Source organism: Oryctolagus cuniculus, chromosome 11 (assembly GCF_964237555.1).
Source record: "Oryctolagus cuniculus chromosome 11, mOryCun1.1, whole genome shotgun sequence".
Classification (NCBI taxonomy): Eukaryota; Metazoa; Chordata; class Mammalia; order Lagomorpha; family Leporidae; genus Oryctolagus; species Oryctolagus cuniculus.
Window position 1 is genome coordinate 85393399 of NC_091442.1, and position 27941 is coordinate 85421339.

The 27941-nt window shown below is 39.4% G+C and overlaps 1 pseudogene; it reads right to left on the reverse strand.

Annotated features, from left to right (window-relative positions):
* Nucleotides 1-6471: 6471 nt before the first annotated feature.
* The window catches only part of LOC127490925 (large ribosomal subunit protein eL43-like), a 92574-nt pseudogene continuing 71104 nt past the window's right edge, over nt 6472-27941 (reverse strand).

Sequence of the window (27941 nt, forward strand, 5' to 3'; positions counted from 1 at the left end):
ACTCTAAATATTCCCTTACTTTAGCCCAGAAATAGAATAAATGCAAGATGCCGGAATTAGGGAAGCAAAATTGAGGATCAGTGCAGAGGAGAATGACAGGTATGGACAAAGTTGGAGAGCAACTTGCATACTACAGCAGAGAATGGGGTTAATGTGTTGTACTATGTGAATTAATGCTATAACTAGTACTCAAACAGTACTTTACACTTTGTGTGTCTGTGTAGGTGCAAACTGTTGAAATTTTTACTTAGTATACACTAAATTGATCTTCTGTATATAAAGATAATTGAAAATGAATCCTGATGGAGAATGGGATGGGAGAAGGAGCGGGAGATGGGAGGGTTGCAGGTGGGAGGGAGGTTATAGGGGGAAAAAGCCACTGTAATCCAAAAGCTGTACTTTGGAAATTTATATTTATTAAATAAAAGTTTTAAAAAATCCTTAAAAAAAAGAAAATGGGAGTCTCTGTATGAAAGTTGCTCATGAAAATAATAAATTTGAAATATTTAAAAATGAGTTAATATATAATTAAGCCTTATTGTTTAAGAAAAATGAAAGACAATTAGAAACTCCAGGGGAAAAATTAAACCAAGAAAATTGCTTTGATAAAGTTATGATAAAATATATAGCAAATTAACTATGAAATAATCCTAGTGATTTTCATGAAACTAAAGAAACAAAATTCTCTTTTCACTCTAGAAAAATACCACTTTGATCAGCCGAGGGAAGTTGCAATATTAAAACTGCAAATTTTGTGCCATGTTGTGGCATAATGGGTTAAGCTGCCACCTGCGATGCCAATCCCATATGGGCCCTGGTTCAAGTCCTGGCTGCTCCACTTCCAATCCAGCTCCATGCTAATGTGCCTGGGAAAGTAGCAGAAGATGGTCCAAGTGCTTGGGATCTTACACCCATTTGGGAGACCTGGGAGAAGCTCTCGGCTTTGGCCTGGCCCAACCCTGGGTTTTGAGGCCATTTGGGGAGTAAACCAGAAGATGGAAGATTTTTTTTTCTCTCTCTCTCTCACTTTGCCTTTCAAATTAATAAATTTTTTTAAAGAAAAGACAAAAATTTGGCCCAGATACAAACAATATTTACCACAACTATCACAATGTAAATGTTGGTGATTTCCAACATTTAAAGTCAGTCAACCTGTGGACACAGAAAAAATGATTTATATTTGTAGTATTTATATTTGTAGAGGTAATTATACATACTAATCACTTGAAAATTTGAAAGTATAGCTGTTAGAATTTCAGCTGAGATAAATATTTGAAGAAATGAGAGAAAAGTAAGAAATAGTCTTTTTTTTTCAAAAATTTATTTATTTATTTGAAAGTCAGAGTTACACAGACAGAGGAGAGGCAGAGAGAGAGAGAGAGGTGTCTTCCATCTGATGGTTCACTCCCCAATTGGGCACAATAGCCAGAGCTATGGTGATCCAAAGCCAGGAGCTTCTTCCAGGTCTCCCACATGGGTGCACGGGCCTAAGGACTTGGGCCATCTTCCACTGCTTTCCCAGGCCATAGCAGAGAGCTGGATGGGAAGTGGAGCAGCCGGGTCTCGAATTGATGCCCATATAGGATGCCGGCGCTCAGGCCACAGTGGTAACCCACTGCGCCATAGCGCCGGCCCCCGTAAGAAATAATCTTAACTTCAATTTACAAAGTGGGGGTTTGCAGTATTGACCACCCCAAAATAAGAAAGGAATGATCATTGAGAATAATTTTTTCAAATGATGTTTAAATGTAGTAATTTGTTCATTCCTAGCAGAATTTATCCTTGGAACAAAAAAATCATTAAATATTTCATATTAATGGTATTTTTAAATAATATTTTTACCAGTTAAAATTAGGTTTGGGCTGCTCTCTTTTGGACCAGAGACTAGAGTTGATGCAAACAGGTTTATTTACCATCCTATGGGAATGTGGACTTCTTTAGTCCCAAGTGTGTTCTTCCCAAATTGCAAGGTAGCAGGAAGACTTTTAGAGAAGACAAGGTAGTTGAGGGAGGTTGGGGAAGATAATGACTCTAGCTGATGGATTGTTATGCAGGTTTCCAAGGCCCATTCTGATGGTCAGCCTGGCAACAATATTAGGTGGTGATTTCTGTGATAGGAAGCATGGCTGTAGCTGCCAGTTGTACATTTCTTCCTTATCTAATGTATGAGATCTGCCGTTCTGGCCATTTCCTTGCCGTTGACTCCTGAACCTCTTAGGCAAGCATTATTCACCTATTTGAACAAATATTCTGATGAGTTGCAAGATTAGTAGTTAGCTTTTGTTACTTAAAGTGTGAAAAGGGGAGGGAAAATGTATTTATTACAGCTATGATATTTGTATTGTTATATTAAAATTAGTATATATCAGCAGATAAAGCAAAAAACAATTGTGTTAGTGTCTTCAAGAAGATTTGTAAAATACGAGAAATACAAAATCAGTAAGATTAAGTAAAAATCATGTGATTTTATCATATCAATAATGGAAACAGCTGATTTCCTTACTATCTGTATTGAATAAACCTAGCAACAATAATAACCTGCTATACATGAGCCACTCTAGTGTCCAGATTTTGGTCTCTAAATATCATTTCCCACTAAGAGGATCTTGGGATCCTTTTAAACCTGATTCAGAATCTAACAGGGAATAAAGAATGTTGGGGTCATGCCAAAATACCTTAGACAATGTACAGTAGTTCTCACTGTTTGAATAGAAAACTTGAGAACCAAAAAGAACAGTGACTTCACTGTATAAAACAGATTAAATACATAAAAATCCATGAATTTCTCATGGAACTGAACAAAAAAGCCTCATTGATTTGCTAGGACACCAACTATTTATTCTGAAAATTAATAAAGGACATAAATCAAAAATTCACCCTTTGTTTTTTGTCCTCTTTCTTTAAAAATTAATTTTAAATTTATAAAACAAATTGTGTGAGGTAGTAATAAAACAAATTCTTATCTACTGTTCTTGCCATTTCCCCTATTAAGAGCTCATGTTAGTAGATGTCACAATTAATGAACCACATCCAGTTTGCCCTATTTTTTAAAATCCAAACTGCTTTTACATATCCCTCCACCCCCATCTGCTATATGCAAACTGTATGTCAGGGTAACAAAATAGTTAATGTGGGAAAATTCTTCATGGTAGAACAGTAATTCAGAGGACACAGTAAACTTAGGAAAGACAGCGTACTGTTATAACTAGTGAAATAAAGGTCTTGCCAAATATCATTTGTGAGTTCTAAAATTATTAGGTAAAATGTTGCTGGGAAACATTATGATAAGTAGATTTGACTGACATTCCTTGAATTCACTGATTAATCTTCACTTGTCTAAAAATAGAGCAAGCAGACTTGATGCCTCTCCTAGTGTTATGCAACAGTAGTATACAGCACAGTCCATGACATATTTTTCAAAAAGAAAAATTTTTGTAACACATTTAATTAAGCCCGTGGTCTGACTATCAACTTTAAAGAAGTATTTGAGAAAATACACATTAAATAACACAACATGACAAACCAAATTTAGTTATTCCATGTTGTCCATATTTTTCTTCATGTGAAGATAAACTGAATTTAAACTACCATGGAAACAAATATGCTCAAAGGTTACAAATACATGGTAATGTAAGTGTAAAGCAATCTCAAGAAGGGTATTTGAATTTGATTCATTCACTTACTCTACCAAAAAATAAGTCCCCTACAGCACCATGATTTATGGCACCAGAAATGCACATTCTCTGTCCTGGGTTTAATTATAGTTCTCTTAGAAACCATAAATCTGCTCTTTCAGATAAATTAACTGTGCAGAAATATTTGGAAGGCAATAGGGGAAAGAACTGTGGCCTAATTATCTGACTATGTAGTACCTGATAATGTAGATATTAGACACGATCTAGGACCATATTGACAGAAATGCAAGGAATTTTATTTTGGAAATTAAAATGAAAATTTTTATACTCATAAAATGGTCTATTCTCAATTTTTTCATAGTTTCTTTGATTTTAAAATCAAGTATATGGAGAATTATTAGAAGCACAATCAGAAAACCCTTTAGCTTTAACTGTAAACTTCTGTGAATTTTTAGCAGGTATTTCATTTATAGATCTGTTTTTAAAAACTCTTAACAGGAAGTGGCTTTAGGATGAAAGTCAATCAGAAGAGCAATATTTATTTTGAATCATCAATTGCCAAAGGATTTCTAAGAGAGGCAGCTGATTCTTAAAAATTTAAAAAGGAGAAAAATGTAAGCTCTGGGATTTCCTTCTCATATGACAGAATCCAACAAGGAATTCTTGTAGGGGTTGCTTTTCCCATATCAAGCAAAGAGAGTATTTCCAGGTTTTCATGTAATTGGAATAATCCATCACTTTTGTAGAGGGACTTCGTTGCATCATTACATAGAGTAAGCATTTTACTATCATCTTGGCGAAAAAGAAAGCTCAGGAGAGTCTCTAGTCTTTGAAATAATTTTGAAAAAGAACCATTTATGTTTTATATAATACAGTTTTTAAAAAATTAAGTAGAGTTATGAGAGTTTAGGAAAATAGTTTCTTTGAACTTTCTGGGGTTAGCAAGAGTTTAACTTACTTTCAAAAAGAGTCTTCTGTTGTACTGACCTGTTATGGGAAGGTTGAAAGACAACTTGTGCACTTAAATTTGTGTTAAAATCCCATTTCAGAGGAAAGCATGATGCTAGCAATTTGTGTCTAGCAAAAAAAAAAAGAAAGGAAGAAAAAAAAAAAGCCCTTGACTTGTATCAAGAACAGTAGGAAGAAGCTAGAGAGGGAGCAACTGATTGGAGATATTCCAAGATTTTTCTTGGGAGACTTTTTCAAAAGAAAATTTAAGACCGGGTATGTGACTATAGCATATAATGGGTAATTTGGGGATTATCTAGGAAGCATCCCTATTCCAGGAATTTCCTCTTTTCTCACTCCATAATCTTGTTAAGCACAAGCAGTATTGTTGTACTATTGTCTTCAGGTGTCTTTATTGTAAACTGCAAATCCTAAAACTTCTTAGTGTCCATTTTTATTGACTTGTGAGTAAAAACATCAACAGCTAGGTGTTAGGAACTATAATGAGGTACAGGCATAAAAAGGTAAAAGGAGTCCAGCACTGTGGCACAGTGTGTTAAAGCCCTAGCTTGCAGCACTGGGATCCCATTTGGGCACCGGTTCAAGTCCTGACTGCTCTTCTAAGCCAGCTCTTTGCTATGGCCTTGGGAAAGCAGTGAAAGATGGCCATGTACTTAGCCTGGGCTCCTGCACCCACGTGGGAGACCCAGAAGAAGCTCCTGGCTTTGGATTGGCTCAGCTACGCCCATGGTGGCCATTTGGGATGGAAGACCCCTCTCTCTATCTCTCTGTCTCTGCCTCTCTCTGTAACTCTGTCTCTCAAATAAATAAAGTAAATCTTAAAAAAAGGGGCAAAAGGAGGAATATAGAGAGTCCTTAACAGTGGTAAGCTGAAAAATTTTTAATCACTTCTGCAGCTTAAAAGAAATAGGTCTTGTTACAGGGTATAATGGGATATGGGTTAGTAAATGCACAGTAAACCTTCCACAGATTCATAGATTTTGGGGTGAATAGTCCTCATTATGGTTAATGAAAAACTGGCATTTTCTTTTCTTTTTTAGGGGAAATAATATATTTATATGCTTAGTATATATTCTTTTAACTTTTATTTAATAAATATAAATTTCCAAAGTACAACTTTTGGATTACAGTGGCTTCCCCTCCCCCCCATAACTTCCCTCCCACCTGCAACCCTCCCATCTCCTGCTCCCTCTCCCATCCCATTCACATCAATATTCATTTTCAGCTGGCGCCTTGGCTCACTAGGCTAATCCTCCGCCTTGCGGCGCTGGCACACCGGGTTCTAGTCCTGGTCGGAGTGCTGGATTCTGTCCCGGTTGCCCCTCTTCCAGGCCAGCTCTCTGCTGTGGCCAGGGAGTGCAGTGGAGGATGGCCTAAGTCCTTGGGCCCTGCCATTGGATCAGCGCGGTGCGTCGGCTGCAGCGCGCAGGCCGCGGCGGCCATTGGAGGGTGAACCAAAGGCAAAGGAAGACCTTTCTGTCTCTCTCACTGTCCACTCTGCCTGTCAAAAAAAAAAATTCATTTTCAATCATCTTTATATACAGAAGATCAGTTTAGTATATATCAAGTAAAGATTTCAGCAGTTTATATCTTACACCTTTAGAAGAGTTAAATTATATATTACTGATTTTAAAACCAAACTTTAGATATAATCTATGCCAATATATCTCAAAAAAGACCAAGTGGCAGGAATAGAACGATAAAGCCTAAGACAAACATCTAACCTAATAAGGCTTTTATGGTCTTATGCCATTAGCCTATCAGCTGACTACTGAAAAGATTGGATTATGATAACCCATTTCAGCATCAACACAATGCAAATACTATCTAATTAACACGATAAACCCAAGCAATTTTGTTACATAAATTAGCCCATTCTAGGCCGGGGATGTCTCAGATGACGGCGCCTGCACTGGTCTGTCAGTTCCTTCAGTCTTCTGACTGCAGACGGTACTGTGACGGCGGGAGTGCTGCGTGTTCAGGCACCACCAGCTACCGTTGCCATGCAGAAGCCACAGCTCCAGGTTCCTATACCTCATCTCTTCCTCTTGGTTTTACCACAGCAGGAGCAAGGGTACTTGGTGTGCTGGCTGATTTCGAGTTTTTCACCATTTTCCAGAGGGGGATGCCATAGTGGGTCTGGTGTTCACCTACGATTCCTACCTTGTTGGTGAATTCAGTCACATCACCGCCACTAGGTCCATGCGCAGGGAACACTAGATCCTCTTATCAAAAAACCTCGATAACGTTTTGTAGCTACTTGCCCGTACAAAACACCCTGTGGTGTTCTACTCACTGCCTATATGCCCACCTAACTAGGATTTTTTGCTTTTTACTTGTTAAACTTCTTATTTGGTGAAGTATTAAGCATATTTGATGCTTATTTATTTATTTTTATTTATTTATCAAGTATATGTGGTGCTTTTTATATTTGGTTAAACTTATTTGAAGTATTAAACATTTAAAATATATTATCTCAAAAATTAGAAAGGGAGAAGGAAAAAGGTCGGGAGAAAGGGAATATTATAATGTTCTTAGAACTGTATCTGCAAATCACATTGAATCTGTTAGAAGCTAATTAAATTTAAAATAAAATAATCATTTAAAAAAAAAAAAACAGATCAAGCCATCAGTTCCCCTTCAGCAAGTTTCTCCAGAAACTGCGCTGCCATTCATGATTTATGAAACACCCTGTTATCAGACCCACAGCCAGTTTTTGTGACTAGCTGTTTACTCCTGTTCCTGACAATCCGTCAGTCCTGCCTTCCCAAGTACAGCTTTGCCTTCCGAACTCCTTAAAAACCCTGAACCTCCCTCCATCAGGAGGCCGGCAGTTCTTCAGACACTATTCTCTGTCCTCCTCGTGCACTGGTAGATTGTTACACTTTCTCTGTCCTTTATTCTCCAAAGTTGTCCATTATTCTGATTCCACACCATTGACAAGGACCAGATTTTCATAACAGCCTGATGGTAGCATTTGCCAGTGTTGAGGGTATCAATTCTTCTACCATATCTAACAGTTAATATGATGTCCCAGCCGGCGCCGTGGCTCACTAGGCTAATCCTCCACCTTGCGGCGCCGGCACACCGGGTTCTAGTCCCGGTTGGGGCGCCGGATTCTGTCCCGGTTGCCCCTCTTCCAGGCCAGCTCTCTGCTATGGCCAGGGAGTGCAGTGGAGGATGGCCCAGGTGCTTGGGCCCTGCACCCCAGGGGAGACCAGGAAAAGCACCTGGCTCCTGGCTCCTGCCAGGATCAGCGCGGTGCGCCGGCTGCAGCGGCGGCCATTGGAGGGTGAACCAGCGGCAAAGGAAGACCTTTCTCTCTCTGTCTCTCTCTCACTGTCCACTCTGCCTGTCAAAAAAAAAAAAAAAAATATGATGTCCCTGCACAGAGGTGGGAAAGAGTTCCCAGTAGCACACCATTATACAGTATTGCCTATGCAAAAATATAATAAATGTGGTAAATCATATTAAGAGCATAGCTAATAGTAAAATATAAAACGTGTTTGGTAACAAGCTCACAGATTTCTGAATTTAACAATTGACACTGCTGAGCTGGTAGGCTTCTGGCATACCGGTAATCTGATGGTATGAACATGTCTGGTTTCAGTCACCTCTGAAGACCATTTTTGTCCTTGGATAAACCGAGATAGGAAAGTGACTTTATAATTAATCTGTCTTTGTCTCTCTTTCTCCATTGTCCCCTCCCTTCTTCTCTTTTTTGTAAATAAGCTAGTTCTTGTTGCATTTCAGTGATTTGTAAGAGCAGTCTTACTAGGGGTTGATTTCCAGAATAATTTTATACATAGTTGAAAAATAAAAATACGTTAAAGAGAGAAGTCATTCACATAGCCTTCTTTCTATGATCTTTCTACAAAGTACTGTGGTTAATATTTTAATATAAGCTAACTTTAGTTTTTTTCCTTATGAGTGCTTATATCAATTAGCCTTCTCCCACCATCCAGGCAGCCCAATAGCTTGGCCTATGAATGCTTCAGGGCCAAAAAAAACTACCACAGAGAAAAAAGTATTGTTTATCTCCCTGATTCAAATTAGACTTCTTAAGAAATCTGTGATATAAGCCAATAGTGTTAAAAGCAAGTCTTCCTATTATATAAGCCAGGATTTTTTGAATGATAAGAGGTTTTGATAATCTCAAAAACCTAAGATACTTGGAGTGCTCATAGTACTGTGTTTATTCATTAGTCAGAGTGAGGTAGAATGTGCAACAGTGTAAGAGCAATTGCCCATCTCAAAAAGGGAAGCTTGACAAGTCTTAGGATTATTGAGGACACAGCTGGACCTTACTTCGTGGAGCACTGAAGGATGCTGAGAGGTTCACATTGCAGCACTGGAGTTGGGGGATTGGGGACATGGCAGCAGCACAATGGAAACGGTGTTAGGAACCCAACACATATTTTAGAGTCTCCCAAGCTATAAAAGACAAGGTACAGCTGCAAGCTTTTGTCATGAACAACCCCCAAACCAGTTGGAGTTGTTATATAGCCCCCAACCAAGACACAGAAAGGCAGTCGGGGACTCAATTCTGGGGTTCCCTGAAGGAGTAAAGGCAGGGGATCTTCCAGTTCCAGTTGTGGGGTGAAGGCTTTGTGTTCACTGCATGTACGACCTCCTGGTTGGGGGTGCTGGTGCTGTGGGGGATGGGAATGGGAGTCCCATGCTTGTTTACTCCAAGTTCCGGTCTCAGGATGAGAGAGTAATTCAATGCAGGGGCAAATTAAATGGGGTACAGTGTCATGAGATACTCAACATAATTACCTCATAAACTTTTTCCCCCCCAAATAAGTTCACATTCATTGTTTTCAAGGATTAGCACATGGACTTATCTCTAGGCAGTTCCATTGAACTCACTACAATGCCCTTAAAGACATTTGACATTAGGTAATAGATTCTAAGGATAATATAATACACAACACGTAATTCTATTTTAAGGTAAAGTGTGGTGAGTACAAAACATTTTTATAAAAAGAAGAGGGGCCAGTGTAGAAAAGCAAAGCTCACTTTTTGAGGAAATGAGAGATATTATGGTGAAAGACATCTTTAACAGGTAGGTTTGATGAAGCGTGCATACCAGGCCAAAACAAGAACAGCACCAAAAAAAAAAAAAAAACAAAACAAAAAAAACAAAAAAAAAAACACCAGATTTGGAAGCTGGAGAGTGGAAAATGTGATCAAATTGTTAGGTTAGTGTAAGCATTTTGAAAAGAATAGGAACACTAGGTAATTTGATCAGAAAACAAATTCAATAAAGGGTATTGAGTGTTTCACACATTCACCAGGAAAACTGAAAACCAGATTCCAAACCCAGGACCAACAGTGTAGCGCAGTATTAGCCTCATGAGGAAGCCATGAGCCTCCACCCTTTAACTGGGTACAGTGCCACGTTTTACCGTGCTGCTCACAGTGACAACACAAGAGCTGCACTCCGCTGCTCCTTACAGAACTTCTGCCACCACTGTTTCTGAGAGTTGGATGGGGTTTCCGCCACTGGTGCCATCAGGACAGAGCTCATCCTGTGCAATTCTCACTTCTTTACATCCTCAACTTCCAGAGGAAAAAAATTCAAAACACTGCCTCCAGCGTGGGAGATTTAGGAATTGCTCGTGAGTGCTAAATTTGAGGGATGCTGGAAGTGAAGTATCTGTCAACTCAACTGCAAAGGTGCAATAGTATGAATGGTTCCACCAAAATTCATGTTGAAATATAATCCACAATGTGAGCTACTAAGAGACCTAATTATCAATCTGAAAATGCTATTTGGTGTGTGACATTTTAAAAATCCTTTCTGCTGTTGATGGATACCACTATGGATGCCATAGCTTATTTATCATGAATGTTGCTATAATAAACAGGAATGTACAATTATCTCTTTAATATATAATTTCATTTCTTTGGGATATATGCCCAATAAAAGGACTACTGGGTTATATGGTAGTTATATTTTAAATTTTTGAGGAACTTCCATACCATTTTCTACAATGGCTTTACTAATTTACATTCTCACCAACAGTGTGTAAAAATTTTCCTGTCTCCACATCCTTGCTGTTTATCAGTTTTTACATTTTTTAAGGATTTTTACTAACAAAGAATAGATTTCATAGGCACAGTTCTAAGACGATAACCATAATGCCTTCCCTCCTCCTCTGTCACACAGTCCCCTCCTTCAATCCCTCCTCTTCCTTCCTTTCTTTTTCTTTAATTTTTGCAAATATATAATTTGAGTTTATAATCAAAGGCTTAATGCACAACTGTAATATTCAAAAATTAAAAAGTCTAAAAACCACAATTCCACAGGAGTATAAAAAAAAAGCTTAAAAACAACAATCAAATCACAAGATCTCTGTTTTGTTCCTATATGTTTTTTTGTATTTTATATTAACTACCATATATCAGAGAAACATATGATATTTGATTACAAACATTCTAACTGGGATGAGGTGATACCTCATTGTGGTATTGATCTGCATTTCCTTGATGATTAGTGATGGTTGTCGCTCCCCGTCTTCGTGGAGGAACGACACAGGACCCTGCACTGTTCTTTTGTCTGCTCGGCCCTCCCCGGGTTTGCTCCTGGTTCTTCCCGGGTTGGCTACCGTCCCTTCCACCTCCGTGGAAGGGCGGTTCCCCCTGCCACCTTCCTCACTTCCGCGGGGGAGCGGCACACCGCCGGCCGGCTCTCTCGGGGGCTGCACAGGTGTTCCTTCAGATAGATGTTCCTGGTGCATGTTGTCTCTCTCCTCCTTTATAGTCCTCTTCCACCAATCCCAACTCTGCTACCCACACGCCGAGTACGCTGCTCTCCTCCAATCAGGAGCAGGTCCTACAGTTTATTGGTTGAACTGGAGGCAGCTGTGTAGAAGCTGTTTCTCCCTTCTCAGCGCCATATTGTGGGAGAGCAGATGCATAGAATAAGTCTTAATTCCAGTAACTTAGTCTAGTCCGAGTTGCTCCCCACAGATGGTAAACTTTTTTTCCTATACTTAATGGCTATTTGTGTATGTTCTTTTGATAAATGTTCAGACAATCTGTATTTTTAATTTAGATTATAGTTTCAGTGGTCATTTAATATTAATATCATTTCTCCTTGATTCTCTTATAGATTTAGAGAATTTAGATTTATAAAATGCAAATTTCACATTAAATTTAAACTTTGTGGAGTCTCTTAAATTCATGTATTCACTTAAGTTATTTTAGTAAAAATTGTTGAATTCCAATATATCAAAATGCTAGACACTTTAAATTTATACACAAATTGCAACACACTAACAATAAAACCCAAGTAAAAATTAGACTACTTAGAAGCAGTAGCCACTAACATGAAGGCAACAGAGATCGCCATAGAGTACTTCACAAAGCTTTGCAACACAGCTACCATGTCTGTACTGACTTCAACTGAACTGGCAGCAAGAAACTTTCAGATACCACTAGGAGAGCAGCATGACCTATCGTTTGAATTATTTAGCTTATAATTTTATTTATATTATTAAAGACAATCCTAACTCACTGTGGTTACCAACACACTATTTATAAAGCATATACAGAAACTTTGTTAGTTTAACAACTGTTGTGGTCATACCATGTTGTTTCTGCTCAATACCTAGCCAGTTTTTCTTACTGATAAATGTGACGTTGCAGGATATGATGTGTGTTGCAACAGTGTTCTTCCATACCTGGAACACCACAGTTTGAAATTTTAGCTACTTGGTCATTGGCAGTTCTAGGACAATGCAATGCACCTGTGTAGGGTTTGTGGGTGTTGTAAGGGACTGACTCCAAAAAACTTAACCTGTGCAGGAGAAGATATATGAACACTGAGCTCCTAAGATGAGATTTAAAAATGTCTAAGAGTGAAGCTGATACCTTATGATTTGATTATTGTTTATAGCCCTTGTCTATATTCCTGTGGAACAGTGGTCTTCCTCTTTTTTTTGTTGTTGTTGTTGTTGAATATTGTAGTTAGTGGTGCATTAAACCTGTGACTATAAATTATGCTACTGTAAAAAATAAGAAAAGGAAGGAAGAAGGGGGATTGATGGAGAAAGGGAGGGAGAGAAGTATGGTTATCTGCTTAGAATTTTATCTATGAAATGCATGAAATTGTTCTCTTTACATTAAAAAAAATTCAAGAAGAGAAGAGATTCAAGAAGAACATGAGCTATAGATCCTGTTCTCAAATTATCCAGTTTGCCAAGTCAGTCCACCCTATTGTGGAAGAGTGACCAACAGTCTGAAGTGTTCTTGCTGCACGTGTTGCAGAAATGGATGTGCCTCCTCATAGATGGATGTATGAGGCGAGGAGTAAGTACAGTGTATTTAAGGAGTGAGTACAGAGTAAGTACTGAGGCTTGAGTCTGTGATGAATCACATCTTGAAGGTGTGTGGCTATTTCCAGGGGAGGAACTGATAAAAACAAAGGCTGTTTTGAAGTTCAAGTGACTGTTGTCACCCATCAGTTGTAAGGACACCACTGCACCATTGAGAGTGAGGCAGGAGTGCCTGCAGCCAGGGTACATTTGGCCCTTTGAACTTATGAGATCTGTCAGAACAATAGATTAATTCAGTAACTAAGGACATTCCTTCTCTATGAAAGGAAATGAATTCTTAGCTCAATAGTTTGTCCCACGTTATGTTAAACTATGCTTTCCAATCAACGAATCAAAAATCCAACAATGCAATAAAAAGACAGCATACAATAAAATTGCTGACAATACCGAGATGACCTGAATTCAATATAAACCTCTCCTATTATGAATTTCCTGGGGAAAGTTAAATTGCAGAGATTAAATCCTGCTGAAAATTATAGTCTAAAGACACAAACTCAGAACTCAAATATTGTCTTTCCTTGTAAACAAATTTCCAAAGAATTAAAGGTATGAAATCTGCAAGTTAAATTTAAAAGGAATTAAAATTTAAAAGCAAACTCACTTGTACTTAGGAATTGAAATTTCAATAAAGCCAAGCATTCATCTTCCCCAACATCTTTTTCACTCTGTTTCAGCCAGTATGGTTCTCTGGGGGTTGTTTGTTTTAACAGCACGTGATTGTACTCTCTCCCTAGAACTGAAGAAGCCCTTCAGTGCAGAAAGGAAGATCCAAAGGCTAATAGGAGACGGAATAGTTCAATAATTCTGGACTCATTAGAAATAAGCGAAGGTCCAGGCTTTATGCAGTTCTCCCAAACCCATTCTTAATTGTTATCAAAACCACCACAGAAACCCAATCACTTGTGGGACAAGGAGCAGAGACAGAGACCTTTTGGATGCCAGCCTCATTAAGGTACTAGCTAGTCTAAAGTCAGCTGTCCAAATTCTAAGAATTAGGTCCTTAAAAGTATTTGGAAAAATTTCACATCAGGAGGCTAGCTTTGACACTACGGTGACACCACAACTGGCAGGAAGATCCGACCATGAACTTGGTTTTCTCAGGGACCATATTTTAATCATTGCCTTTTACAAAGCATAGTAGTGGTAGCCCCACTTATTGGATCATAAATTGAAGCATCATTTCCCCATCTTTAATACTCAGATATCTTAATTTACATTTACTCATTGATTTTAGCATTTCTGGCGCTCCAATTCTGCCTTTTGTGTGAACTATGTTCATAGTGACATAGTCTCTACTATATGTTGTATTTCAATATTTTTTTTGACAGGCAGAGTGGACAGTGAGAGAGAGACAGAGAGAAAGGTCTTCCTTTTCCATTGGTTCACCCCTCAATGGCCGCAGCGGCCTGTGCACTGCGGCCAGTGCACCACGCTGATCCGAAGGCAGGAGCCAGGTGCTTCTCCTGGTCTCCCATGGGGTGCAGGGCCCAAGCACTTGGGCCATCCTCCACTGCCCTCCCTGGCCACAGCAGAGAGCTGGACTGGAAGAGGAGCAACCAGGACAGAATCTGGCGCCCCGTGCCAGCGCCACAGGTGGAGGATTAGCCTAGTGAGCCACTCAGTCTTGTGCACAACACTTTGGTAATCCTTGCTTTGGAGATGCTTAAACCAAGGAAACCTGGATACTGGGAATGTTTCCTCCTTGTCTACACATTTATTTCAGCAGAAAAGTCTCCCACAATGGATTCAAAATTTAAAAATTTACTTGAGGCTTCTGTAGTTTATGCCTCTGGGAATCTGGGGTAGACTACATCTCTGCTGTGTGCTCACAAGAGATGAATTTTTCTCAGATTTTTAATGTCCTGACCACAAATAGCATTTCTCTTGTACAAATTTTTCTACCTCAGCCACCTCCCAATTCTTTGCAGGAAGTTGAGTCTGCTGCTTAAATGGATGTTTTCTTTCTCTAACCAATGTGAAACTAGCATCATTTACAGGATCTCAGATCTCCTTTTCATTTTTATTTTGCTTTTTGGATTGACATTTATTTAACAATTTTTGATAAACTTAGTACAGTGAGGATCATTCATAATAAGAAATAGGAAATGAGTAATCTCTGGACCTACTAACACCACTATTTTTTTCAAACAAATCTTAACCACTTTCATGTCTATAAATTGAATATTCTTACCCAGGAGGAATTCTCCATAAGATCAACATCTGTCTAAGGCCAGACCTTGACCTTTCCTGCCCAGTGCCTTTTGAGTTCGCCGACTTCGATCTTATTCCGACACAGTCATAGTCAAAGTGGAAGTTAGTGGAAGTTCTCTCCTCCCTTCAGGGAAAGGTACCTCCTTCTTTGATGGCCCGTTCTTTCCACTGGGATCTCACTCACACAGATCTTTCATTTAGGTTTGTTTGTTTTTGTTTTGTTTTTTTTTTGTTGTTTTTTTTTTGTTTTTTGTTTGTTTGTTTGTTTGTTTTGCCAGAGTGTCTTGTCTTTCCATGCCTGAAATACTCTCATGGGCTCTTTAGCCATATCCGAATGCCTTAAGGGCTGATTCTGAGGCCAGAGTGCTGTTTAGGACATCTGCCATTCTATGAGTCTGCTGTGTATCCTGCTTCCCATGATGGATCATTCTCTCCCTTTTTGATTCTATCAGTTAGTATTAGCAGATACTAGTCTTGTTTGTGTGATCCCTTTGACTCTTAGACCTATCAGTATGATCAATTGTGAACTGAAATTGATCACTTGGACTAGTGATATGGCATTGGTACATGCCACCTTGATGGGATTGTATTGGAATCCCCTGGCACGATTCTAACTCCACCATTTGGGGCAAGTCTGATTGAGCATGTCCCAAATTGTACACCTCCTCCCTCTCTTATTCCCACTCTTATATTTAACAGGGATCACTTTTGAGTTAAAATTTAAACACCTAATAATAACTGTGTGTTAATTACAGAGTTCAACCAATAGTACTAGAACAAAACAAAATAAAAAAATACTAAAATGGATAAAGTATTACATTGTACATCAACAGTCAGGACAAGGGCTGATCATTTTCAAGATACTCTAATTTCTTGATTTCTGAGAAAAATTAATTCCTAGAAGTAGCATGTGCCAGGCAAAAGACCCTTAGCTACTTTACTCATCTAATCAAGTTATTTCTCTGCTTTAACACGAGAGATAACATGTCTCTAAGAGAAGCCGCTGTTTTCACATATTTATGTATGTATGATATACATATATATGTACTAGTATGAACACCAATTGTTCCTGTATGTGTAACTTAATTCTTTAGATCAATAAAACTTAAAGTATAGATTTAAAACATACATAACCAAAAAGGATGCAATCATTAAATATGAATCCAACCCAACACCACATAATTTGAGAAGTATCCTTTCTGATTATATGAAATGACATTGGAACTCAACAATAGTAAAAAAGTGGGAAAATTCACAAGTACATGGAAAATAAACAACATATTCTTGAATAACCATTAGATCGAAGAAGAAATAAAAAATACGCTTTAAAAATATCTCAACAAAAATGAAAACATACTATTCCAGAACTCTTGGGATACAGCAAAGCAGTAGTTAAAAAAATGTATAAGCAATAAGTACTTACAAAAAAACTGAAGCTTTTTTTAAACTGATGTTACAACTTTACAACTTAGGAATCAGGGAAAGAAGAGTGGAGTAAAACAAAGTTAGAAAAAGGAAGAAAATAATGAAGATTAGAGCATATAAAAATGAAACCGAGAATAGAAAAAAATCTTGGTAACCATAAACAAAATTGCCAAACCTTTAGCTAAACTAATAAAAAATTTGAATAAATTTAAATGAATATTCAAATAAATAAGAAATGAAGAAAAGGTTAGATCAGTTACCTCAGATATTGAAAGGGCTATATGACAGTAAATTCCATTACCTAGGAGAAATGGATAATTTCCTCAAAATATACCAAATCTGAATCAAGAAGAAATAAAAAGACGGAACAAACTAATGACAACTAAGGAGAATGAATCACCAATCTAGGCCTCATAGCAAAGAAAAGCCCAGGAACAGATGACTTCACAGGTGAATTCTACCATTCTACCATGTTCAAAGAATTAATACCAATCCTTAAGATCTTCCAAAAAATAAAAAAGAGGAAATACTTCCAATCTTATTTCATAAGGTCAGCATATAACTAATACATACCTCTAATACCACAGCCAGACAAAGGTGTCACAAGAAAAGAAAGCTTTAGGCCAATATTCCTAATGAACATGAATGGAAAAATTTTCAATAAACTATTAACAAAACAAATTCAACAGGACATTAACAATGACCATACACCATGATTAAGTAGGACTTATCCTTGGGATGCAAGGACTGTTTAACAAACACAAATCGGGCCGGCGCCGTGGCTCACTAGCCTAATCCTCCACCTTGCAGCGCTGGCACACGGGGTTCTAGTCCCGGTCGGGGCGCCAGATTCTGTCCTGGTTGCCCCTCTTCCAGGCCAGCTCTCTGCTGTGGCCAGGGAGTGCAGTGGAGGATGGCCCAAGTGCTTGGGCCCTGCACCCACATGGGAGAGCAGGATAAGTACCTGGCTCCTGCCTTCGGGTCAGCGTGGTGCGCCGGCTGCAGCGTGCCAGCCGTGGCAGCCATTGGAGGGTGAACCAACGGCAAAGGAAGACCTTTCTCTCTGTCTCTCTCTCTCACTGTCCACTCTGCCTGTCAAAAAAAAAGTATAAAAAAAACAAACAAACACAAATCATCAATGGGAAATATCACCCTAATGGAATGAAAGGCACACACACACACACACACACACACAAGATTATCTCAATATGCACAGAAAAAACTTTGATAAAATACCGCATCAATTCATGAATATTTTAAAAACTACCAAAATAGCTATAAAAGGAACTTACATCATTGCAATAGTGAGCCCACTCCCTCTTACTGTTCTATTCAATGTGGTACTGGAAGTCTTAACTGGAGAAATTAAACAAGAAAAAGAAATGCAGGGTATCATACTTGAATAGAAGAAATAAAATTATGTATGCAGACAAAATTATCAGATATAAGGATATATCAAAGCATTTGTGGAAAAATAGAATTAAAAGAAAAATTTTATTTATTGAAAAAAATTGGAAACCATGTATATTTTTTCATTTTATGTACTTTCATAATATTTTGAAGTACCTTCATGTGGAAAACACTGCATTTTCCAGAAAATAATGTAATAAATTCAGCAAAGTTCTAGGATACAAAATCACATACAAAACTCAGCTGTAATTTATATACCAACAATAAATAAACTGAAAATTTAAGAAATCCTATTCACAATGGCAACAGGAAGGATAAGACACTTAGGAACACACTTAACCAATCGCAAAAGGAACAAAAAGAATAAAATACTTTGGAAGAAATGACCGAAGACATGAAAAAGTTGTACCCTGATAATTTTACCACAATGGTGTAGGAAATTAAAGAAAACACAAATAAATGGGAAGATATCCTTGTGTCCCTGGATTGGAACACTCGTTAAAATGTTCACACTACTAAAAGTGATATACAGATTCATTACAACCTGTTTCAAAATCTCGATGGCATTATTTGCAGAAAAGAAGTAAACAATCCTAAAGTTAATATAGAAGCACAAAGACACTGAAAAGCCAAGGCAATTTTGGCCTCTCCTTTTTGTCTATTTCTAAAAATCTTGGTGCTTGGAAGAACAAAGCAGAATTTATGCTCCCTACAAGTAGATGGCTCCCAAAAGGAAAAGTAGGACCTGAGGTTGTCCATGCTCAGTTCTTTGTCCCAGTTCCCACTGGGAAAAGAGCAGGGAGAGAAAATGGAGAGGATTCTGCTAATGGAAGCATTCCTTTCCAGCAGAAAAATTATCTATGTTCAGGACTTTCCCCAACATTTGATTAGTGCCCAAAGGAAGGTAGGAATCCCAATGGGAGTTAGGAGGAGACGCAAAGGAGGCACTACCTATGCCTGTGGAATATGAAAAGCAGTCACCCAAGTGTATTGTACTGTGGTTTCTGGTGAAGCCTCAGAGTTGTAAGGTGCACTCATTAGCACCACATTGTCATCTTGATGATATCTGGGGGAAGAGTGATTGGTGGTCACAGTGGATCACAGTTTCTTCCTGTCTCTTTGTCTATAACCAACTTTGAAACAAATTAAATATACTTGATGCTAATGCGTAGTCAGAATCTCCTTTAGAAAGAAAGGAAGCAAGCCATGAATATTTCTTGATTGAATGTGTTTCAAGAATACTATTCAGGGGTCACATTATGGCATAGTGGGTTAAACTGCTGCCTATGATGCCAGCATCCCATATGAGTGCTGGTTCAAGTCTGGGCTGCTGCCTGCTAGTTCTCCTTGGAAACCAGAGGTAGATGGCCCAAGTACTTGAGCCCTTGAACTCCCAAGGGGGACCCAGAAGAAACTCCTGGCTACTGGCTTTGGTCTGGCTCAGCCCTAGCCATTGCAGCTATTTGAGGAGTGAACCAGTAGATAGAAGATCTGTCTCTTCCTCTCTTTGTAATTCTGCCTTTGAAATAAATAAAACAAAAATCTCTTTTTTAAAGAATGCTACTTAATATTTCACAAGTTTTCTCCTTCAGTTTTTATATTAAACTGTGCAGCAGGCACTATAAATTTTATAAATGGGGAAATTTACATCCAGAGATAAAGGGGAATTTAGAGACAGAACCTGAATTGAATAGAACTGAATAGAAATTAATATTGTTTGACTCAAAAACCTCTATTTGTAAACCTTTATTATATCTCATATGATAATATTAAACAGGTATTAGTATGACGTTTTCACTATGAATTTTTCTTTTTAAAAATATTTATTTATTTATTTGAAATGTAGAGCAAGACAGACTGATTTTCCACGTGTTGGTTCACTCCCCAAATGGCCTCAACAGCAAGGGATGGGCCAAGCTGAATCCAGGAGGCCAGGAGTCAGGGCCCCCCTTTAGTCCCCTTGTGGGTAGCATGGACCCGAGGACTTTGGCCATCACACCTTCCGGAGTGCATTAGCAGGAAGCCATATCAGAAGCAGAGCAGCCAGAAGTTGAACTGGCACTCTGATAGGGGATGCCGGGATATTTAATAAATATAAATTTCCAAAGTACAACTTTTGGATTATAGTGGCTTTTTCCCCCCATAACCTCCCTCCTACCTGCAACCATCCCATCTACCGCTCCTGCTCCCATCCCATTCACATCAAGATTCACTTTCAATTATCTTTATATACATAAGATCAACTTAATATATACTAAGTAAAGATTTCAACAGACTGCACCCACACAGACAAAGTATAGAGTACTGTTTGAATAGTAGTTTTACTGTTAATTCACATAGCACAACACATTAAGGACAGAGGTCCTACATGGGGAGTAGGTGCACAGTAACTCCCATTATTAATTTAACAATTGAAACTCTTATTTATGATGTCAGTAATCACCTGAGGCTCTTGTCATGAGCTGCCAAGGCAATGGACGTCTCTTGAGTTCTCAAACTCTGATCTTATTTAGACAAGGCCATAGTCAAAGTGGAAGTTCTCACCTCCCTTCAGAGAAAGGTACCTCCTTCTTTGATGACCCCGTTCTTTCCACTGGGATCTCACAGAGATCTTTCATTTAGGTATTTTTTATTTATTTATTTGCCAGAGTGATTTTGCTTTCCATGCCTGAAATACTCTCATGGGCTTTTTAGCCAGATCGAAATGCCCTAAGGGCTGATTCTGAGGCCAGAGTGCTATTTAGGACATCTGCCATTCTGAGTCTGCTGTGTGTCCTGCTTCCCATGTTGGATCATTCTCTCCTTTTTAATTATATCAGTTAGTATTAGCAGGCACTAGTCTTGTTTATGTGATCCCTTTGACACTTAATCCTATCTTGATCAATTATGAACTGAAACTGATCACTTGGACTAGTGAGATGGCATTGGTACATGCCACCTTGATGAAATTGTATTGGAATCCCCTGGCAGGTTTTGAACTCTACCATTGGGGGTAAGTCCAAGTGAGCATGTGCCGCACTTGACATGGTTTCATTCTACAAGATTTGCAATTCATTTTACTGAGTTGTTTATGTAAAAACAATTGTGATTAAAAATAGTTTAAGCAATTAACCAGCTTTTTTTTTAAAAAAAAAAAAACTTTTTGCTATTATCTTACATTCTTGGAAAGGATCCAAGAGAAATTAATGAAGAAGTGCCTAAGGAAAAAACAATAGAAAAATGGCCTGAGAAAAAGTTAAGAAAAGCAGAGCAAAAAGCTTAGCAGGCATAGATCCAAAGTATGATAGAAAGGCAATTTGTCCCATTGAAAAATAAGCAAAGCTGTAGTTCATTTAGTGCCCTATCCCTAACTTTAGTTCTCTGATCTTGAAACAAGGAATCTCATGAGTGTTATGAACATTCAGACTCTGCTCAACCTTCTCTTTCCCTTTCATTCCTCTTCTAGCCTCCCTAAGCAGAACCCATATCCCAGCTTCCATCTACCAAAAACACACGTACCCCTGCAATCACCCAGAGACATTTTAAGATCCATCAAGACCCTGGACAATTTTAACAGATATTGCTCTCTATCAGACAATAAAATACATCCACATTTGAGAAGTTGACAGAATTTAATTGTGACTAACTTTCTGGAGCACTCATTGACAGGTACAGTTAGAACACTTTATATACATTTGTCACAAACTTCCCATAAGGTCAATGTTATGATTATTCACGTTTTAGCAAAAAGTAAAAATGGCTCTACAACATCAGGATTTACACCAAGGCCAGTTACTAGTCAGAAACACCATGAACATATCATTGGCATACTGCAGTGATACATGTTAATTATGTAGGTACTTAAGTGAATATTTATTTTAATCTTGCAGTTGTCTTTTCGTATCTTGGAGCCAATGCATTTTTTAAAAATATCAATATGTTTCGCTGTTCCTTTTAAAAGCATTTTGTCCCATTGTTCTGTTCCTATGGTGCCTAGTAAGTAAAACAATAGTTCTCCCTTCATGTTATGTGATTCTCACTCCCCTATCTCCCTTTCTAGAATGTTAGCTCCACATGCCTAGAAATTAGGTAGTTCAGTGCATAGAGGCAATCAGTACATTTTTAACAGAGTCAGTATAAGGAAAGGCAATTGGTGGAAGAACTTTGAGTCATTTGCTAAGGGGCAATGGTATAGTTGATCTGAGGATGGCCATACTAGCGTCTTGTGTCTGGAGAAGGGAAATGCACAAGGGACGTGGCCCCTTAGTTAAACATGCAACAGCAGGGAAGAAGTGGGACTACAGAAGCATTGCGAAGGACATCATGCTCCAAAAATCAGACTTAAATACAAAGGGAAGGTTAAATGTATTTAATGCTTTCCCATGCTTCAAAAATGAAAACAGATAATTTCAAACTTTTATCAAGAGATAATTATGAATAGTATCATGAAAGAGGTCTTATATTCCTGACATTATGTTGTCATGCTTTGAAATTTATATTATTCACAAGATTGATTAAAACATTATTCCATAATTGTATTTTTTATTTTTATTTATTTGACAGGTAGAGTTACAGACAGTCAGAGAGAGAGGGGAGAGAGAGAGAAAGGTCTTCCTTCCATTGGGTCACCCCCCAAATGGCCGCTACGGCTGGTGCTATGCTGATCCAAAGCCAGGATCCAGGTGCTTCTTCCTGGTCTCCTATTTGGGTTCAGGGACCCAAGCACCTGGGCCATCCTCCACTGCCTTCCCGGGCCACAGCAGAGAGCTGGACTGGAAGAGGAGCAACTGGGACTAGAACCCGGTGCCCATATGGGATGCTGGTGCCGCAGGTGGAGGATTAACCAATGAGCCATGGCGCTGGGCCCTCCATAATTGTATTTTATCAGTTATAAATGTTTCATGAAACCTACAAAATTTATATACTAAATACGGTGGATCACAGGTATTTTTATTTATAATATCTCATCTGAATTCAAAAGATAACAAAGGGGATGTATGTTTGGCCATGCTGTTATGATGCCTCCATCCCATGCTGGAGTACCTGGGTTCAAGTTCTGTCTCCACTCTCTATTCCAGCCTTCTGCTAACGTGCTCTCTGGAAGGCAGCAGGTGATGGCCCAAGTAGTTGAATTCCATGCCACCAATATGGAAGATCTGATGGGGTTTCTGGCTCCTGGTTTTGGCCTGGCCCAGCCCCAGCTATGGTAGGCATTTGGGGAGTAAACCAGTGGATGGGAGATTTCAGTCTGTCTCTTTGTCTCTAAAATAAATGAATAAATGGAAATTTTAAGTATATGTATTTTTAAAACACCAAAGATAGAAATAATTTGGTTACTATGTTAAGGGAACCAGTGAAATGCAATGATTAGATCAATCTAAGAGATATTCAGTGCTCAGCCCTCTTCCTGTATGCTGAGTCGCCCGCCTGGTCTGGCCAGGTGTAATCTCTGCACCCAACCATGTAACCTTGCTCCTTCCCCCCACCCCCAGTCCTAGCGACTGGGCACCCTCTCAGGCTCTGTCTGGAGAGGTGCCCATCTGTCCTTACGGATGTCCCTTCCCTAATAAACCTTGCTATTTTACCTCCCACTACTCTCTGTCTCACGCCTGAATTCTTTCTTGCACGAAGACAAGAACCCTGCAATTTCTCTGGTAACATTTTTGGCAACCACGAAGGGACTTTGAGAAGACATCAGAGGTCAGTATTCCTTCCCTCAAGTGGGACAGGATCTGTGGAAGTGACCGTTGAGTGTCTGGCACCTCACAGCTCTCCGAGAATGTGGATTCCCCCCCCCCCCCCCCGCCATGGCTTAGCTATGGCCATAACTCCAGAGGGATTGTAAGGGAGGGCGATTAGGAAGGGCAGTTGGCTGAGAGCCTAGAGACCCCCTGAGCTTGCTTTGGCTTCCCGGCGGCCAGACTGTGACTGGAGGACCAGGTCTCTCTCTTGGAGGGATGCCTGGTCACGCTGCCTATTGCTACGCGAGCAGGGCCTAGCTTCGGTGGAGGCTAATATTGGCCCTCCAGGTAAACTCGGACAACTAGGTAGTGGGCAATCTTGAGCGATAGGAGATTTCGAACCCCACTCAGCCCCCAGACATCAGGGCCTTTCCCTGTGCTCTCCTCCAGCTGAGATTCGTAGGGGAAGGTGAGGGCAGTCACTCACATCTTGTCCTCTGTTGCTTTCCATCTCCCTCCCCCACTCTTCGCTCTGCTCTCCTCATCTCCATTCTTATACTGCTGGCCTGGAGAAAGGGAGAGGGAAATTCCACAGGTCTCTGCACCTAAGAAAGGGGAAAAAGCTGTTGCCTGTTAACCCTTTCCAACCTGGTAGAAAGTTTTCCATCTTTGCAGCTTATGGTAGCTCTGGTACATCTTAAAGTTTTTGCGAACTATTACTGTTGCTAAGCTTTGATTGCCTGAGGACTGAATCTGGAAACGAGCTAAAGTTAACTATCTGTTTTAATTGACTGAGTGTTTGCAGTAGTCCTGATTGATCTGGCTTTGGTTGAATTATAGGAGGTTCCCAGAACTCTTGGTGAAATGGCGCACCTACCCAACCCCATGGCCAGTCCTGCTAGGCCTGGTGTGTGCAGTCTTCCCTGTAAATGGGGGACCACAGCTTTTCTATGCACTCTATTCCAGTCCAAGTGGCCTGCTGCACCCAGGCAGGCATAGCCAGATATCTCTAGGGAGAGCGCCCCCTCCAGGGCTGCCTTTTTTCCTCTCCTGGAGGAATTTCCAATTCAGTACTACTGCTGGCCTTACCTAGGGGAGCCAGAACCTTAAGCCATTAACCCTTTCCAACCTGATGGGTTTTTCTCTTTGCAGTTAATGGAAACCTAAGCAATGGGCTCATATGCTGATGACTAGTTCTTTTCTGTGCTGCTGTCTCTGACTTATCTGAGAGCGTTCACCTGTCTTGAAGGTTTCGCGTTTTTTTCTATTGCCTTTATGGTCTTGATTGGGAAAACTGCAACGCAGAGTTGTTTACATTATTTGTTTTAATGTTTGAGTGATTACCCAACTGATCAGAAATGTACTAATTGTTGGCTAAACTGTTTGACTCTGTGACAGCTTAAATTCTAAATCGAGTCTTCCAACTTTGGGCTTCCAGTCGGATCCCTGGAACTCTCAAAGGACGAGACTCTAAATTTGTTAAAGTAACAGCTGTTTGAGTCCATTCAGATTATGTGAAATGTATTAAAATGTTGTAAATCGTGTCAGACCTCAGTCTTATTCATGTTTTTGCTTTCCAGCTAGAGTGGTCTTATGAAAATGAGAGTAAATTCTGTGTATACAAGCCTTTATGTTGTTAACTAAAGTAAGCCAATACAGATTGGTTCAGAGAATTGAATTAATGCAAATGGCCTTAGGTCCACTCAGTGGCTCACTTGCTCAGTTTTACATGTCTTTGATATGCTTTAAACTTGTTTCTCTTAATGATGAAGATCTTTTCAAAGTTGTAAACATGCACTAGTGTTTGCTGTCCAGGAGGTGTTATCCTTATGTTACTTAAAAGCATGGAAATGTAATTTTGATTTTTAATTAAGATAATGGTGTGGTATTCATTAATAACTCAGTGCCTTAAGTCATCTAGGCATCAGTGCTAAGTAAAACTTGGGGAAAATGTATTATGTGTACTTTCCACATCTTAAATTCGATAAGAGAGACTGTTTGAGTTTGTTAGCATGTATTCTCATAGGTTGTCCATACATGAGAATTTAAGACTATGTAAAAGTAACTACGAGTGTAAAGTTTCAGAAGGTGTGAGCAAGTCATGGAAAGTTTTAAAATGTTTACGATTTTAAAGTATTACTTACAGAGATTTCTTTAAGTTGAGTGCTAATGCCAAAATTACACTGACCTCCTGATCTGATCTCCTGTTACAACAATGGGATTTTTAAAAAAATGTGCATTGATGTTAGTAAATATCTGGAAATGGTCAAAATCATAAATCTTGGGATCTGTTTTTGCAAAAACTGTAACATCTATTTTAACAGTGTCTGCTTAATTGGTTACTCTGCCGTTTCTAGAGTTAGGTCCTGTAAGCTATTTTTGACTCTGTTAAATAGTTCTGAATTATGTGAACTCTTATGTGCAAGGTTTTTTATTTCTGGTTTATTCAACAACAAGAGACATAGAATTTATGTTTTGCCAAAGTAATCTATTGTGTACTCTACTGTCTCTGTTAAGTTCAGATTGATGAAAAGCATTGTTAAATATCATTATGATTAGATCTGGTCTAAAAGTGTTAAAATCACCCTAAATGAATGGCTATCATTTCAGGATGTTAAGGAATTCTATTTTGACCAGATACTCTAAATTATCTTGGCACCTTTAACAGACTTTCTGAAAATCAAAGTTCTAAATTCTCTGGACTTTTGGTATCTCCAGAGGGCCCCTGGAGATGTCAAAAGATACATCTCTCATCTTGCAGAGATAATAACCACTCAGGCTGTTTAGATTAAAAGTGGTGCCAAGGTGTGAAATGATGCTAAACTTCAGTTATAAACATGTTTCTTTCTAGCTGCTCCAGTCTCTGGCTCAGAAGCCAGATTCTTTAAAGAGGGACTGACAAAGTCTCCATCCAGCTAATGCTGAATAACCAGGCATTGCTAGTTCAAATGTGGATCAAACAGGAGGTCTAGCCAAAAGGGAGAAAGTATTCCAAAACAGACTTAGAGACGATTGGAGATGATTATGCGGCAGATGCTAGAGAACTGGGTTCCAGGAGCCCATGAAAACTCTAGTGTCCACAGGTTACATGGTGAAAGCCCAGAAGCCCAAAACCTAAACTTACGGGTTACACGGTAAGACTAGTTAAACCCGGAAACCCAGGCCCATAACCCACTGGCTACACGGTGATTATCCGAAAGCCAAAGGATGACAGAGACCTCTGCCACAATTTCTCCTCTAAGTCAGGCTACGCAGTAAGCACTGGTTAAACTGCCAGTTAAATCTGAAAGCCCAGGAAGTCAGGCTAGAGATCCAACTCGCTGCCTCACTTCTCCTCTTTTCTCTTCCAGAAGGAAAGTTACTACCGTTCTGCAGGACTCTCCACTGTGATGTACGGTTTGATCCCCAGACCTTATGTAAGGGATGACTGACCTTTTCTGTAATAATGCCTGGCCACAGTATAGAGGACCAAACAGCATAGCCAGAATAAGAGGTTAAACTATGAAATAATGTGACAGCTAGATCGATTTTTCAGTGTACGCGGTAAATGGGCAGAACTCCCCTTTTAACCAAACTGAGGGATAGATAGGAAATTGCACTGATGACCTCAAAGTATGCAAGCAGGTCACCACAGTTGATCTTACCTAAAAGGTCATAGTTCTCCTCACGGGCACGGTCTTAACTCGCAGGAAAATACTAAGTGTCAGAATTTGCCCATGACCATAGTTTTTCTAGCTCACCCTGATATTAAAAAGATCTCCAAAAATCAGGGTTGGGTTGAGCACCCCCTTGACTGGCATCATAGAGGCTGCCTCCTTGGTCTACTTTATTAGAGACCAGGAGAATGAGGAGCAAGCTAGCAGCAGAGGATAGGCAACAGGCCAATCAATGACTGTTCTGCATGGTGATATGCTGTCAAGGAGACCCAGCAAGGCCAGTGCACCCCAAATGGCACCTGTTTCTGATATAAGGAGCCAGGGCATTGGGCAAGCAGCTGTTGTGACAGCAACTGCCTTCTGTCAGCTCTGCCAAGAGCAAGGCCACTGGACACGGAACTGCCCTGGGTGTTGAAGGACTCCTGATTCAGAACCGCAGACCCTGTGGTTCCTAGCTAAAAAGCCTTTGGCTCTGCCCAGCCTCTGCCCAGCTTCCAGCTCCAGCCACTGCTATTGAGGGGATGGCCTAGGGTCAGTGAAATGCAAGTTACCTATTTCTATCAGCCTCCTATTCAGCTCTCCTTCTAGTCCAGCCATGTAATGCAAGTCAACTGGGTGCCTCCCTTAAAG